Source organism: Macaca fascicularis, chromosome 1, assembly GCF_037993035.2.
Source record: "Macaca fascicularis isolate 582-1 chromosome 1, T2T-MFA8v1.1".
Classification (NCBI taxonomy): Eukaryota; Metazoa; Chordata; class Mammalia; order Primates; family Cercopithecidae; genus Macaca; species Macaca fascicularis.
This window is the reverse complement of record NC_088375.1, coordinates 78482406-78499962: the sequence shown is the minus strand read 5'-3', so window position 1 is coordinate 78499962 and position 17557 is coordinate 78482406. Positions and strand designations below refer to the sequence as shown.

Sequence of the window (17557 nt, the reverse complement as noted above, 5' to 3'; positions counted from 1 at the left end):
AAACGCCTTTCAATATTTCTGATATCAGAAAAACAGTCCTAATCCGAGTTGTTTTAAAATAAAGGGAAAGTCCAGAGTAGCAATTCTAGCTTTCGGATATCTCTTCAGGAATCAGAAGAGGCCTGAATAGCTTTTAATGTGAAAAGGCTTACCACATAACTGGTAGCTCTCCTGTGTTTTTCCATCCCTCTTAGGTGAAACACAAGTACTAATTTTGTCCTATCAGAAGTTTCTTTAGTATTTACTCCATAAGCCAGCAACTCCACTTCTAAGAATTTAGCCTACAAATAAATTCCCACACATGTGAATGTGAAATGACACAGGTACAGGTCAGACATTCACTGCAATAAAATATTTGCAAAAACAAAAGGTCAGAAACAACCTTAATGGCCATCAGTAGCAAACTTGGTTAAATATGTCCATACAGTAGAGTACTAAGCAATTTTTAGAAATAAAATCTTTATATAGTGATATACAATCATTTCTAAGACATACTATTACATTTTTTTAAAAATCAAAAGAATAAAAAGTGTCATATGCTGCCATTTGTGTAAGGGAGAAATCTGTATTTGCTCATATATACATAAAATATATCCGAAAACAAACTCAAGATACTAAGGACTAGGTGGGGAAGGAAACTTCACTGGCATGCCCTTTTGAACTTTTAAAATTTTCATGTATTTGAATATACTGCCTATCAACAAAAATACTTAAACAAAAGACTATTAAGTAGTTAGTTTCTATCTAAGTAGTTACTTAGTAGATGTTACCAGTTTCTCAAGCTTACAATGAGGATTAAATAATGTCTAAAAAAGCATTCAACACAGAAGACGTTGTCAGTGTTGAGTAAATGATGGCTGCTATTAAGTAGTTACTAAGTAGATAGAAGCTACTTAACTACTTTCTAAGCAAATTAGATTACACCTGAATTTGTTCACCAAAGGCTAACTACATATCTACTATGTATTGACATTTTTGTCTTCAGTTTCATAATTTGTTTAGTTAATACTGCTGTCATTAGGGAACTACATGCCCACACAAATTGCGCTTGCAGTGTATTTACATCAACTCACATCACCTCCTTTAAGAAATGAACAAATAAACAAATAAACCAAAAAACCCTAGCAATGGTTTGCTCTCAGTAAACTGCTTGACCAATAATAGTTTCAAGTACAAATGTTTTCTGGTCTGCAGATGGAGATCCAAAACTAGAAAATTCTAGCAGACAGATATATGGTGAAATGGTGTAACTCAGTATTATTCTTCATTAATAGATCATTCAAGACTAAATAGCATAGATTTATGTCTTAAATGGTGGTTCTTTCATCTGGTCGCTTCTTTCCCATTTTATCCTAGCTTCTACTATGAGCAGAATACATGGGCAACTACTTGTAATCCCTGAAAACAGGACTAATGTTACTACCAGTTCAATAATAGTAATATCAGTCATCATTTACTCAACACTGACAATGTTTTCTGTGTTGAATGCTTTTTTAGACACTATATTATTTAATCCTAATTGTAAGCTTGAAAAACTGATAACATAACCCAATTTAAAGATGAGACATCAGAAGCTTGGAAAGCAAAACAAATTGCTAGTGGTCACATAGCAAGTAAATGTCAGTTCCAGAGGTAAAAACCTAGATCCATCTTACTATGAGGCCTATGCTTTTCACTAGAGCTACCTCCTCAAACCTTCCTCCTATCCCAACATTAACAGTCTCTGAAGATAACAAAGGATTCCTCTTGGGGCTGAGTGTTTACAGTGTTACCAGCTTTCACCTACATGGCAAGTTTTGCAAGGCAGGTTCTGCCCCTTGTGACTGTCCAGCCTTACCAATAACTAAAAACAGTAAGTGAGAGAAAAACATAAAAAATCTGATGAGAATTCTTACAGACATGGACAAGGAAAAATCCCATCGATATCTCTCACTGGCTACTACAACAAGGCCAGTTTCCTCCTACAGAGTCTTTAGCCTGAGCTTTTGGGCTAGGGGGCGACCTTTGTTTCATCCCCACTCCCAGTTACATTTTGTTCCTCCAACCCCTGAGATCCCTGCTCCTCATAGGCGATCCAAGACTAGGGGCTTGCCATGTAGCCAACCCTCACAGAACAGTGCATATACAAGTACACACTCACATTTCAGCATTTCCTTCTGTTCCTCCAAAACAATGACGACAACTTCAACAAATCGAGATAATGGGCCACTTTACAAAAGCAAGGTAGTATTCTCTGGATATTACCATAGGGATACTGGTGTCTCCCAGACGAACCTCAATATTGTGGCACCATCTGAAATATGTTGTTAGCTGATGAAAGACATCCACACGCTCTAAGTGATGGTCACAGCTGAGAAAACTGATCATTCACGTTATAGCTTAAATGCTCAGTGAGAAACAAATGGGAATATATTTGATGGATATAATTAAAATATAGTTATTTTCCCCTAAAGTTCTGCTCATTTTTCACATCTACTGTTCTATTCTTAATGAAAGAGTTACTGCAAACAATACCTTATTGAAATATAAAGGCAGAATTATACACATTTGGGATTTTACATGCTTTTGCATAAAATAGGTAGTTTTGTAGTGTTTTAAATTACAATATAAGCAAGTTTCTTCTCTGAAAAAACAGAATGGGGAGAAAGGAGAAAATGTAATCTAAAGAAGAAAATGAGAATAATATTAATATTTCTTCTTTGGTATTTGAATAAACAGCCTTAAAGAAGAAAAAAGACAGTATTACTTCAGGAATAAGATGAAGTCCCTACACTTTAATATCACATTGTCTAGTTGAATTTAACAAACACTAATTGACAACCTATAGTTGCTGAAGAAATAAACATGATTATAAGAAATGGCCCAAAATATTAAAGGTTAGTAGGAAAAACTAACAGTTTCCATATGATATGGTACTTTATAAGAAAGGTACACACAGGATGCTATGTTTCTGTCAGCTAGAATTGTTTCCCAGCATTAAACAGCAATTCTCAGGCCACCTGAGTTGTAATTCAGTAGATCTTCTCTTATCTACCTTGTACCATCCGAGACCTAACTGGATAACATATAGAGAAAACAATTTGCATATACATCTGGTTTTTACCTTCTTAACAATTATCACTATAATTAAATAATTAATTGTATGTCTCCAAAGGGCAGAAAAAGTGCTGACTCATTTGTCTCATACCAAGCAAAACACTTTGTACCAGATACTCAGCCCACAACAGGTTTTCATGTATGAAACAAAGGATTAAACATCCAAATACATACAGATCTACGACTGGGCTTCCCCAGTGCAGTACTCATACCCATTAGATATCACACAGCCTTTAGTTAATGAATACCATATCAATCCAAGCCACAAAAAGAAGTTACAGACTAAAAACACATAAAACAAAAAACTCAATTATTTGTATTAAGAGCACAAAAAACACAGAGAAATTAAATCCACAGGCTATTTAAAGGTCATTTAATGCAATGGTTTCTACTTTGTCTCTCACTAAACTAATGTTTTTAATAAATAAGCATGTAATCCATTTTAACTTGGCAACTCTTCTCTATTCCACTGTTATCCTCTAACAGAAGTACTGATTTACAATGAAATAACCAAAAGGAAGACCACACAATAAAGAAGGAAGGCTCTCTCTATATAAACTGGATTATCAGTTTTTTAAAGCAAAAAAAAAGATGGGGGTTCAAATTAAAAATATTTCCGTTAAAAATATGTTTTGATTATTCATTAATTCCTACAGACTTTAGCACAGTGATTAAAAGAAATGAATAGGTCTGGAATTAGGCCACCTGGTTTGAATCCAGGCACTGCAACTTGTGAGCTGTGTGACCTTGGGCACGTTTTTTAACTTGGGTATTCCTAGGTTACCACAAGTAGGAAAATGAATGATAATAATATCTTCTTCAAAGGGCTATGATCAATTTTTCACCCAGCTACACAGAGGGGTCTTCTCTGATCACTGTTTCTAAAAATGCCTCCTGCCAGTTTCTCTCTTTTAACTTTCCTTTATTTTCTGCACATAATTTACTACTATCTAAAATGATACAGTTATCATTTACTTGTTTTCATCTAATTTGTAAGAATAAGAATCCTGTCTTATTTACTTCTATAGTCCTGATTCCTAGGAACAGTGTCCAACACTCACAAGTAGGAACTCAGTAATGCTGAGTAGATTGAATGAATAATATACAATACAGTAAGAGGTATACTAAGCATTCAGCAAATGTTAGCCATTATTTTTCAGGTAATTGGTATTTTTTTTTATTTTTTTTTATTTTTTACTTTTCTTTCACCTTCTTTTAAGGAAAATTATTTATAATTTTCTTCATTATCTTTGCAGGTTGTATTTACTATTTACCAAAATCAAGAATTACATTGATGTACTGCTTGAAAGGATTTTCCCTTCCAGTGTTAGGAGTTGCCTTTGGGATACATTATTTCATTTACCTTGATCTCAGACATTGATTTAGCACCATACTAAGAAGCACATTTTGCAGACACAGCAATAAAGACAGCCCTGGCCTGCCAAGAGACTTGGCAGGCCAGGGCTGTATTAGTTCAGCACCTGCTACTGGCCAAGCTACCTACTTAAATGCAGGAAGAGGACTGATATCAATATGTACAGTTGGCCCTCTACATCTGTAGTGTTCCACATCCATGGATTCAACCAACAGTGGATTGAAAATATTCAGAAAAAAAAATCCCACAAAGTTCCAAAAAGCAAAACTTGAATTTGCTCTGCCAACTACTACATTGAATCCACATGAATGAACTCATGTGAAGGCACTGTATTTGGTATTATAAGTAATCTAAAGATGCTTTAAATTATATAGGAGAATATACATAAGTTATATGCAAATATTATACTATGCCATTTCATATGAAGGGACTTAAGCATCTGTCGATTTTTATCTGAGGGAGGTCCTGGAACCGATCCCCCACAGACATGGAGTGACAGCTATACAAAATGTTACTGGGTTGAGGGAGGTGGGAGTTTGTAAAGGGTCCTGAGCATTTAATAGAAATCCTCATCAATTACACAGTTCTTTGGGGATCTTCAAATTCCTTTACTCGTTGTGGCTGAAGTTTCATCTTAGCTACTGTTTTTGTTTTTGTTTCTTTTTGAGACAGAGTTCTTGCTCTGTCACCTAGGCTTGAGTGCAGTGGCACTATCTTGGCTCACTGCAACCTCCACCTCCCAGGCTCAAGCGATTCCCGTAACTCAACCTTCCGAGTAGCTGGGATTACAGGCATATGCCACCACACCCAGGTAAATTTTTTTTTTGTATTTTTAGTATAGATAGGGATTCACCACATTGGCCAGGCTGGTCTCAAACTCCTGGCCTCAAGTGATCCGCCTCCCAAAGTGCTGGGATTACAGGCGTGAACCACCATGACCGGCCTGTTTTTGTTAATAGTAACAGTATCATCAAAAGGCCAACTGGCTATACCTAGATTCTCAAATAAGTTAAGTGTTTCCAAAATATTTCCAACCAGATAAAAGTTTACACAGGTCTTCAGCAAATAAAAAATATATATTTGTATGCATACGCAAATGCATACACATATATTAGTGTAAGATTGCCAAATGTTCTCTTAAAAGCACTATCCCTTTGAAATCATGGCCTTCTTCTCATAGTAAGTTTTCTCCCACATACTTGACAAACAAAAAGCTGGCAAGGTCATCCATTGCCAATAGGCTTTTATTTTTATTAATTTTCTAAGTCTATGAAACTCTGAAATCTAGAACATCTAGAAGTAAACAGAACACAATTAACAGCTCCCTGGCCAAACTCCAAATGCAAAATAGTTGATCTTTTATTCATTAACATACTCTCTCTTCATTCACCCAAGTCCAATTTTCATTAACCATTGTCTATACTATTCTAGTAGATCTTAATAATAACTCAGACAATATTAAGAATATTTATCTGATCATGCGTTTCAAAATGGCACGGATCTTCCCAGGAAGTGCTTAAATCCTGTCGCATTGCTTAGAAACACTATTATCAAACTCTGTTTGACTATGTTCTTTGTAACTTTTTAACTTATCATGTATCCCTCTAAGTAAATCTTGTCATAGAGAAGCTAAGAGCATTTAGAGCAGAGGTGTCCAATCTTTCAGCTTCCCTGAGTCACACTGGAAGAAGAATTGTCTTGGGCCATACATAAAATAACACTAATGACAGCTGATGAACTTAAAAAAAAAAATCACAAAAATTCTCATAATGTTTTAATAAAGTTTACAAATATGCGTTGGGCTGTATTCAAAGCTGTCCTGGCAGGGGCCGCAGGTTGGACAAGCTTGATATAGAGCATTTATTTGATGTGTTTAACTCCTGTCCCAAATATCTTTCCTGGAATATTCAAAGCTTTCTTTAACCTCAAAGCCTCTAATTCACTGGCCCTTCCCAATCTCACTACCATTCATCCCTGTAATGTCCTTACCTACACCTTCTTACTCGGGTTATATGCCAGCGTCCTTCAGTATAACCACTCCTTTGCAAACATTCTATCTTCCCTGCTTTCCACACTCTCTTCCATATTTGCTTGGCAAACCCACACCATTCCAAAACCCAACCACTCCCTACTCTACACCTGCACCTGAAAGCTCAACATTGTTACACATATACAAATGAGCTCCCTGATTTCACTTAAATTTTTGGTCACAGATCCCAATGAGGACTCAATATCACCTGACAGTCCTCTGTACTTTGAGTATTCCCCCCTTAGCTATGATTTCACTTTCTCTGGTTGTATTTACCTAAGGTCAACCATGACCTGAAAATATTAAATTGAAAATTCCAGAAATAGGCAATTCATACATTTTAAGTTGTGCATCATTCTGAATAGTATGATGAGGTCTTGCTTTGTCCATTCTGTCCTGCCTAGGACCTGAATCATGCCTTTGTGGAGCATACACATGCTGTATAGGCTCTCCACCCATTAGTCACTTAGTAGTCATCTCACTTATCAGATCGGTTGTCTTGGTATCACAGTGCTTTTGTGTTTGGGTAACTCTTATTTTACTTTGTAATGGTCCAGGTGCAAGGGCACTGATGCTGGCAATTCAGGTATGCCAAAGAGAAGCCATAATGTACTTAATTTAAGTGAGAAGGTGCAAGCTCTCAACAATAAGGAAAAAAACATAATCCCATGCTGAGGCAATTAAGATCAATGGGAAGAACAAATCTAACCATGAAGTTGCAAAGGAGGAAAAAGAAATTCATGCACAGTATATGTATATCTGCAGTTTCAGCCATCCACTGCTTTCATATGGTTTGGCTATGGCCCCACCCAAATGTCATCTTGAAATTTAGCTCCCATAACTCCCACGTGTTGTGGGAAGGACCCGGTGCGAGATAACTGAATCATGGGGGGCAGTTTCCCCCACACTGTTCTCATGGTAGTGAATAAGTCTCATGAGATCTGACGGCTTTATAAGGGGTTTCCCCTTTCGCTTGGCTCTCATTCTCTCTCACCTGCCACCATGTAAGAGGTACCTTTCGCCTTCTGCCAGGATTGTGAGGCCTCCCCAGTCATATGGAACTGTGAGTCCACTAAACCTCTTTTCCTTTATAAATTACCCAATCTTGGGTATGTCTTTATCAGCAGTGTGAAAACAGACTAATACAGTCTTAGAACATATACCCCAAATATAAGGGGGGACTACCATACACTCCCTTTACTCTTCTCTAAAACTTCCATTTCATTCTTTCTCCTCTCTCTTCTTACATCCCCATTTGCCAATGATGTCTTTGCTTTATGGTTCATTAATCCAGAAACAATTGGAGATCCACTCAATTGTCAATCTGTATCAAAACTGCAGCCTACCCACTGCCTCTATATACTCTGACTACATGAAATCTCCCTGCCAAAAACCACTTCCCATGCTATGAATTCCATTCAGTTTCATCTTTTCAAGAGCTTTTGCTCCCACACTTACTCTCACTTACCTGAATCATCAATTACTCCCTCTCAAATAGACTTTGTTCAATAGTATATAAACATGCTCCTGTATCTCATGGTAAAGAGAAAATTCTCCCATGACCACATGTCCCCTTCCAACTATGGGCCTATTTCTCTGCTTTCCTATATATAAAAAGTTCTTAAAGAAGTTTTTGTAGTTGTTTGTATCACTTCTCAGTGTTTACTTCAACCCACTCCAACCAGGTTTGTCCCCACTACTCCACTGGGACTAGCCTTGTCAAGATCATCAGTTACCTGCTGGTTGACAACAGCTGGTTGACAACAGCTGCCTCTTTATTCTCTTGGCTTCCACAACATCACAATCTCCAGATTTTCCTTCTAACCTACTAACAGATACTCCACTGCCCTTTGTTGCTCTTCTCTAGCACCAAATGTTAACATGCACAAGGGCTCTGTCCCAAAGCCCCTTCTGTTTTATTCATCTTTTCAAAGAACCAGCTTTTTAGGTTTCTGATTTCTATAATTTTTCTTTATTTTGCTATTTCATTAATGGCTGCTCTAATTTTCATTATTTCCTCCTTCTACTTATCTGTTTAACCTATTTTAGGTTGCAAAACTGACCTCTTGAACCTATTTAGTTCTCTAACACTAACTGATTAATTTTCAATTCCTTATTTTCTAGTATGTGTGTGCAGGGTAATAAATTTTCATCCTAGTTGCATTTTAGCTGAAATGTTCTATAAATGTTTAAAGAGAAGAGTATACTCTGTTTTGAGAGTACCCAACTCTACATATCTCTACTGAGTAATATTTATTTCGCTTGTTCAAGTTTTGCTTATTCTTATTTCTATAGTTTTATCATTAGAGATGTTTCTTTAAAATCATCTATTTGCCCATTTCTTTTATAAACATATCAATTTTTTGTTTTATATATTTTGGACCATGTTGTTATGTATGTATAGTTACAGTAACATATCTCCTTGTTAATAATATCTTTGACTATTTAGAGTAATGGCCTTCATCTCTAATAATGCTCTTTATCCTATTAGTCTGATATTAATATTGATATGTCAGATTCTTAATCATCTTTTTTTTCAACCCTTCATTGTCAGCAAGTTTTAGTCACTTTAAATTAGCTAGAGTTACATTTTACTAGTTTTTACACAAGCTGAGAAACTATTTTTTTAAATAAGAGAGTTTAATCCTTTTATATTTATTTTCTGATTATCTTACCTGGTTTTTTATTTTTCTTCCATCCACTGGATTTACTTTTCTTCAATCTTCCTCCCTACTGCAAGCTGCTATAAAGTTACTTCAGTTTTTATTCTTTAAAATTTTTAAATGCACAATGCATAAAATAGTCCATTTCCATCCTCCTCCCCAATAACTGAAGATCTCAGAATTTTCAGCTCCAATGTTTCCCCTGCCATTTTCCTTAATAATAATAATATTTATTAAAAATTAAATATTACTATTATTATTATTATTATTAGAGACAGGGTCTCACTCTGTTGCCCAGGCTGGAGTGCAGTGATGTGATCATGACTCCCTGTGGCAACCTTGACTTCCCAGGCTCAGGTGATCCTACCACCTTAGCCCCCTGAGCAGCTGGGAGTACAGGTGCATGCCACCATGCCCAACTAATTTTTTGTAATTTTTGTAGAGACGGGTTTCACCATGTTGCCCAGGCAGGTCTTGAACTCCTGGGCTCAAGTGATCCACCCGCCTTAGCTTCCCAAAGTTCTGGGATTATAGGTGTGGGCCACAGTGCCCAGGAATTTTCCATGTTATTCTTATCTAGCATTTTTATCTTACCCGATTTTTCCAATACCCTAAAAATAAGCAATTGCTCTTTTTTGGCAGTTTTACAGTCAGTTCTTGTTTATATTTATCAACCTGCAACTTCTTTTGCATACTATCACTTCTTGCATCCAACTTCTTTCCTCTAAATTCTGTTTTCTTCTCCCTGAACTACATTTTTTGGTAATTCAAACATAAGAGTACATAGGTGGAAAAATCTTACTTTTCATTTGTCTAAAAATACTTTTATTTGTCCTTATTTTTATTTATTTATTTAGAGACCAGAGTCTCTCTCTGTCACCCAGGTTGGAGTGCAGTGGTGAAATCTTGGCTCATTGTAACCTCTCCCTCCTGGGCTCAAGCTATTCTCATGCCTCAGTCTCCCGAGTAGCTAGGACTACAGGCACGTACCACTAGGCCCAGCTCTATTTTAATAGAGACAGGGTTTCACCACGTTTGGTCTCAAACTCCTGACCTTAAGTGATCCGCCTGCCTTGGCCTCCCAAAGTGCTGGGATTACAGACATGAGCCACCGTACCTGGCTTAATTTGTCCTTATTCTTAAAGGATCATTTAGTTAAAAAGAGAATGTGAGACTGATATTTTCTCTCACATTCTTTAAAAATATTATTTCATTTTAAAAATATTTGTTATTGCTGATGAGAACTCTAACTTTTGTCACTTTGGAAATCATGTTTTCTCTTTGTTATTAAAATTTTCTTTCTATTCTGAGTCAGCCATTCCACTAGGTATGAATCTCCTTTTATTTATTCTGCTGGTATTTGCTGTGCATCAATCTGAAGACATATATCTCTCCACTTCTGGATAACCCCTCACTACAATCTTTCAAATACTGCCTCTCAAAGATTTTCTCTATTATCTCCTCCTGGATGTCTAGTAGATGAATGCTGCACTTTCTCATTCTGTACTCCGTATTTATTAACCAGTCTTTAATATACTCAGTCCCTATTTCTCTATGATTCATTCCAAGTCATTTCCTCAGATCTATACCAGTCCATCAAGTCTATCTTTGGCTGGGAATAATCTGCTGCTTAATCATTCTACTGAGTTTTTAATTTCAATGACAGTACTTCATTTCTACAACTTAGTTCTTTTTCTAATCAGTTTATTTCTCTTCATCTCTTATTCTTTTATTATGGTATTTATTACTGTCTTTAAAACTTTTTAAACAAATTTATATTCTGCTTTATTTCAGATTGTTCAGATAGTTGCATTATTTCCAGTTCTTAGGGTGGTATTATTCCTTTTTGTATTTGTTAACTCTCTCCACAAGTGGTTAGTTTCCTCATGAAATCTGTATTGTGTGTGTGTGTGTGTGTGTGTGTGTGTGTGTGTGTGTGTGTGTGTGTGTCAGTCCCATGAGTCCCAGATTTTGAAAGAAATTCTACTAAGCACCTTTTCACTTGTTTCTAGCAGAGCCTACCACAGTGGTGAAATTTTTTTCAAGTTAATGTCATAGTTTGGGGTTTCTACTCAACATATAGCATGGAGCTGATGTTCTCATTTATTTAGAGTAACCATTTAAGTTTAAGTGTCCCCCTGTTAACCTAAGGCCTCAGGTACTGATGACAGGTTTCCTTGTCAACTCCCTCAATTAAGGGGGCAGAGTTTTTTCTAACTTTCTTTGCAGGGAGACAGAGCTATCAAGGCTTTGAGCTTCATACAAGAGGTTCATTTCCAGTTCTTCTAGCACAGGTGGTGCTGATACCATACTTCCTGTCCCTAAGACAGTGTTAGAGCTACATGTCCCAACTCTTATGCTGGATCAAAAAGCCCCGAGGAATGCGATTATGTCCCCTTGTGCTCACCATTCTGACTTTGATTTCTCTCCATTCCTTTGTCCTTTGAAGGTCAGTTATGTAGTTAATAAACTTTCAGAAATTATATTTTGTCTATCTACATATTAGCAGCAAGAAGAAAGGGAACCATGTCAATTCAGTCCACTATATTTTTGGTATTCTCCCCTTTTCCCTGGCTATGTAATCTCCCTAGGTGAATTTACTCAGTCATGTGACTTTCAATATTATCTGTAGCATATGACACCCAAACTTTCTCTCTACCTATGACCCTTCCTTGAATTTTAGACTTGTGTGTCAACTATATGACATCTCCATATGGATATCGAATAGGCACTTCAGATTTCTCATAGCCAAACATAACTTAATTTCCAAATATTAAATTTGCTCCTCTCACAGAATAGCTCATCTCATTAAATGGTTCTACATCTAAAAATCAATTAGCTATTTTTGATTTTCCTCTTTCTCACCCTAACTCCTCATATCAAGTCCCATAAGCAAATGTAGTCAACCTTAGCTCCAAAACACATCATGAATCCATTCATTTCTCTACACCTTACCTTTACCACTTAGACCAAGTTGTCATCATCTCTTACTTCAATACAGCAACAATCTCCCAACAATTTTCTGTGCTTCTCATTATTTTGCACCCTCCTTACCCCTAAGAATTCTGCCCACAGCAGCCAGAATAAACTAAGACATAAATTAGGTCATATGTGATTATTTTCATTACAATTAAACATATCTAATACAGTCTTTCTAACACACTTAGAAAAAAAGGTTTAAACTCCTTACCTTGGCCTTCAAAAACCCCTATAGGATCTGACCCCTTCCCTTCCTTCCAGTCTGCCATCATTTCATACAACTCTCCATTTTGTTCAGTGTAGTACAGACAACAAAGCTTTTTTTTCTGTTCCTCAACTACACAAAGTTTGGACCCACCTGATGTACTAGGTGTTCTCTCTGCTTGGGAAATGTAAATTGAAAATCACAATGAGATAGCAGCATGTACCCACTAGAATACCTAAAGTAAAAAGGACTGACCATACCAAATGTTGATGAAGAGGTAGGCCAGTCTTGCCGGGCACAGTGGCTCACAACTGTAATCCCAGGACTTTGGGAGGCCAAAGCGGGTAGATCAACTGTGGTCACGAGATCAGCCTGGCCAACATGGTGAAACCCCGTCTCTACTAAACATACAAAAATTAGCTGGGCGTGGTGGCAGGTGCCTGTAATCCCAGCTACTCCGGAGGCTGAGACAGAAGAATCACTTGAACCTGGGAGGTGGAGGTTGCAGTGAGCTGAGATCACGCCACTGCTCTCTAGCCTGGGCAACAAAGAGTGAAACTCATCTCAAAATAAAAGAGGCTAGTCAAGACTCTCATGTATTGCTGGTGAAGTGTAAAATGGTACAACCACTGTGGAAAATATGAGGGGTCTTCAAAATGTTCACAAAAAATACATATTATAAAAAATTATGCATAAATTTCAATTTTGGTGCCAAAATAAGCTTGTACTAACTTGTTAAAATGTGTGAACAGGATCTAGTTTGAGGCACTAAGATGGATAAGACGTCAGTCTGAAAAGAGTCTCTATCAGAACAACATGAATTCTACTAAAATTAAAGCAAGAACATCAAATTATGATTATGCTTGGGTGGAAAAATGCTGAAATCTATGATCCTTACAAAAAAATTGTAGTGACAATATCCCAAAGAAATCAACAGTTTACAAACGGATAACTTGTTTTAAGAAGAACTGAGACAATGTTGAAAATGAAGCCTGCAGCAGCAGACCTTTGACATCAACTTGCAAGAAAAACATTAATCTTGTTTGTGCCCTAATTGAAGAAGACTGACGATTAACAGCAGAAATAAGAGCCAACACGGTAAGACATCTCAGTTGGTTCAGCTTACACAGGTCTGACTGAAAAGTTAAAGTTGAGCAAACTTTCCAGTAATGGGTGCCAAAGTCAATGCACCCAGATCAGCTACAGACAAGAGCAGAGCTTTTGACAGAAATTTTAAACAAGTGGGATCAAGATCCTAAGGCATTTCTTGGAAGAACTGTAACAGGAGATGAAACATGGCTTTATCAGTATGATTCTGAAGACAAAGCATAATCAAAGCAATGGCTATCAAGAGGTGGAAATAGTCCAGTCAAAAGCTGACCAGTCAAGAGCAAAGGTTACAGCAACAGTTTTTTTGGGATGCTCAAGGCAGTTTGCTTGTTGACTTTCTGGAGGGACAAAGAACAATCACATCTGCTTAGTATGAGAGTGTTTTGAAAAAGTTAGCCAAAGTGTTAGCAGAAAAACATCCAGGAGAGTTTTATCAGAGAGTTCTCCACAACAATGCTTCTGCTCATTTGTCTTTTCAAACAAGAGTAATTTTGTGAGGTTCAATGGCAAATCATCAGGCATCCACCTCATAGTCCTGATTTGCCTACTTCTGACGTCTTTTTGTTTCCTAATCTTAAAAAACATTGTTAGAGGGCACTCATTTTTCTTTCATTAATAATGTAAATAAGACTGTATTGACGTGGGTAAATTCCCAGGACCTCAGTTCTTTCGAGATACACTAAATGGTTGGTATCATCGCTTATGAAAGTGTCTTGAACTTGATACAGCTTATGTTGAAAAAATAAAGGTTTTCTTAATCTTTTAATTTTTCCACAAACTTTTTGAAGTCCTCTCATATTTTGTCAGTTTCTTATACATTTTAAAATATGCCTTTGCTATAACCCAACATCCTACTCCTACATGTTTCGCCAAAAGAAATAAAAATATAACTCTACAAAGACTTGTATAAAAATGTTCATAATAGCTTTATTCCTAATAACCCCAAACTGGAAACAATGCAAATGTTCATCAACAGGATAAATATATTAAATTTTGGCATATCCACACAATAGAATATTACTCACAGAAATCAATAAATTATGGATACACACAACATGGATGAATCTCACAGGCAAGGTAGGTAAAAAAAGTAGAGAATATACATTGCTCGATTTCACTTATATGAAGTTGTGGAACAGGTAAATCTAATCTACCATAACAGAAATAAGAAGAGTTGCCTTTGGGAGGGTGCTAATTTAAACAAAGGCAGAAGGAAACTTTCTGAGATAATGATGGAAATGTTCTTTATCTTGATCAGAGATGCTATATACTTTTATCAAAATTAACTGAATTGTATTGCAAAAAAACTGTGCATTTCCTGTATGTAAATGTTATTAACCTCAATTTAAAATACCTACCCATCAAGCTTCTACCTAGCAATATCAACATCTGTTATTTAAATGCCTGGTTTTTACGTGATCATTGGATGCTTGCACACTAAAGAGAGCGAAAAACCGCACCACAAAGCTGAATACTGAATATGTACACTCAATTGTTCTAACTATACCTGTAATACAAATATATAGATTTTTAGTTGTTTTTAACGAGATGGGATACTATGTTTAGTGGCATTTAATTTGTCACAACTGCTTTTTTGAACACTGTCCAAAATTGACAGAGAAAAACATCTCCTATGTGTTATCTAAACAATAAAAACTGGACAATATCACTTCCTCGATGAGTAGTTATCCAGAGCCACAACCTTCTAAAGGTATATCACCCATAATATTTTGATCAAAAAAATCACATACCCTAAGAAGCCAGAAATATCCTGATCATGTGTTGGTCACAAAAAGTTGCATATTAACCACAGTCAGGCTGCTGTGCTGCACAAACTTCAAAACACACCTGTCACATTCTAATCCATGTGAATGGTATCCCGCGGACTTGTACACACAGCCTATGTAGCCACTCAGTGGCCCTGACCCTAGCTGTTCCACACGGGTAATTAAACTGAGGTGATAATTATTATTACTATATATAAGCAGCATAAATCAGCTCTAAAACTTAAACTACTCAGGGTCAACATGAGTAATAATAACAACTTCTTTGTACTCAACCTAACTATGGTGGTTTTGTCCTGTCAACTTGGCTAAGCTGCAACTATGTTTCCCCAAATTCCCTTCCGATCCATGGTCCACAGGTGAAATGCAAGATCTGGGAAGCAGAATGTTATGTTCTAGGTCTAGGTCAGGTACTTTTGCTGCTCACACTGTGACTTAAATGAAAATTCAGAGTCACAGCCCTCACACAACTCTCAGACTTCAACTACTTCAAAAACCCATCCCTTGAATAAAAGGGAACCTAGGTGTCTTTGAAGAAGGACACTACTATATACCCCAAAATGCATACTAAAAGTATTCCCTTCCTAGGAAAATCTTCCCTTTCCCTAAAAGGAACTACAGCAGCTTACACGGTGATCATGTAATAGATTTCCACGCCCTCAACCCCCTGCCACATCTCCAAACTATCTCCAAAGTAAGAATAATTCCTAGAGACCCCAAATTCCACTGTGATCCACCAATCAAAGCAGGAGTTTATGGAAATCAGATGATCAATGACCTTTTGGACTGGGTCCAGTTCACAGCAGAATCAGTGGGCCCCCAAACCCATTCTGTGGTTACTTCCCCAGTTCTGGAATACAGTTGGAAGAAATGTACTCAGCATCTGCTACAGCCTACATTCATTCCTTGGCCTGTGAATTAAGGACTGTTACACTGGGAAAGGGCAAGTGGAAGCCATTAGAACTGCTTGGGCTTACCAAAGTAGTAAACCAAAAGCAATATTGCTTCCTGGGGGAACTGTAGGTTTAGTGCCACCATAAAAAGTTTAAAATATTCAGGGATGGCAATTCCCACTACATCTCCACTCAGCTCACCTATTTGGCCTGTGCAGAAGACAGATGAATCTTGTAAAATGACAGTAAGTTATCAAAGTTGTATAAGTTGGTTATGCCAATCACAGCTGCTATTCTAGATGTGGTTTCCTTGCCGAATCAAATCAACACACTCCCAGTACCTGGTATGTGACTACTGAACTGCAAATGCTTTTTTCTTTATACTTGTTAGTAAAGAAACATCGGAACCAGCTTGCTGCTTCATTTACTGTCCCACCTGGGGGCTATTTCAAACTTCTACCCTTATGTCATGATTTAGTTCAGGGTCTCTCAAACTCAGTACTACAGACATTTGGGGCCACATAATTCTTTGTTATAGGAGACTATCCTATACACTATAAGAAATGTAACAGCATCCCTGGCCTCTACTCAGCAGATGCCAGTAATACTCCAACCTCCACTTGTGATAACCAAAAATGTCTCCAAACATTGGCAAATGTTCCCTGGGAGGTAAAATTGCCCCCAGCTGAGAACCGCTGATCTAGTGCACAGGAACTTAATCACCTTTCCTTCTATAGGAACTCACACTGGTCCATTATGTTGATGACATCACGCTGACTAGATCTGGTGAGCAGGAAGTAATGACTACTTCAGACACCGTGATAAGACACAAGCATGCCAGAGGGTGAGATATACATCCCACATAAATTCAGGGGCCTGCCTCCTCAGTGAAATTCCCAGGAGTCTAGTGGTCTGGGAAATGTTGAGATAGTTCTCTTAGGATAAAAAGAAACCGCTGCATCTGGGCCCTTCTACCCTTAAGAAAGGGTACCATGTATGTCAGGAGCGAAGGTAATATATACTTCATTAACATTACAGCTAATCTGAAAGCCTGCCAGTTTTGAATGGATGCCAGAACATCAGAGGTCTGCAACAGGCCTAGGCTGTCATGCAAGCTGCTTAGCCACTTGAACCCAGAAGACTCACTGGTGCTTGAAGTAAGTGTCTGTGGTAGACAGAAATCCAGTATGGAGCCCCTTATGAACCACAGTGTTGACCTTCAGGATTTTGGAGCAAAGGTATGCCATTCTGTGCACACAACTATTCTCTTTTAAGGAAGCAGCTGGTAGCTTACTACTGAACTCTATAAACACTGAGCAATTGACCATAGGCCACCAAGTTACCATTCAACATAAGCTTCCCATGATGAGCTGGGTGTTGTCCGATTCATCAAGCCAAAAAGTTGGGCATGCACAGCAACATT

At 37.3% G+C, this 17557-nt stretch overlaps 1 protein-coding gene and 1 long non-coding RNA gene across 13 annotated transcripts in view; both read right to left on the bottom strand.

The window, feature by feature from the left end:
* Positions 1 to 17557, bottom strand: part of MARK1 (microtubule affinity regulating kinase 1) — a 143930-nt gene that overhangs the window by 102990 nt on the left and 23383 nt on the right. The window lies entirely within an intron of this gene.
* LOC135970176 (uncharacterized) lies at positions 4267 to 4718 on the bottom strand. Its single transcript, XR_010585711.2, has 2 exons — positions 4578 to 4718; positions 4267 to 4529 (listed from the first exon to the last, which is right to left on the bottom strand). It is a non-coding gene; the product is annotated as an uncharacterized lncRNA (long non-coding RNA).